The sequence below is a fragment of the Malurus melanocephalus genome, unplaced genomic scaffold (genome assembly GCF_030028575.1).
Source record: "Malurus melanocephalus ecotype Western Australia unplaced genomic scaffold, MMel_1.1 scaffold_218, whole genome shotgun sequence".
Classification (NCBI taxonomy): Eukaryota; Metazoa; Chordata; class Aves; order Passeriformes; family Maluridae; genus Malurus; species Malurus melanocephalus.
In genome coordinates, this window is record NW_026623450.1 from 1,231,680 (window position 1) to 1,232,059 (window position 380).

The window sequence follows — 380 nt, forward strand, 5'->3', positions numbered from 1 at the left end:
CCAAGCAAACCAAAAACCTTCTTTAGAGCAGGCACGCAGCAGATATGTCCTAGAGATTGGAACGACTGTTCCTGGAGCTTGTGTTCTCAGAAGGATGGATAGTAAATCATTTAAATCATCAAGGGAAGAGCTGAGCCAACTAAATCAGTCTGGATGGTAATACTCTTATTAGAAAGCAGCCAAGAAACCATAGAGGATTGTGATTAAGCACTTGATGTGTAATTTTGTATCCTTCATTGTAAAAACAGACTTTTGAAATGGCATTTTTCAAAACTTGTTTTTCTGATAAATTATTTTTAGTCTGTACCCTGTAAATTTTCATACATTTTCAGTCTGCTCCTTCTCTRTCAGTGAAGATACCTCATCAACAGAACACACAT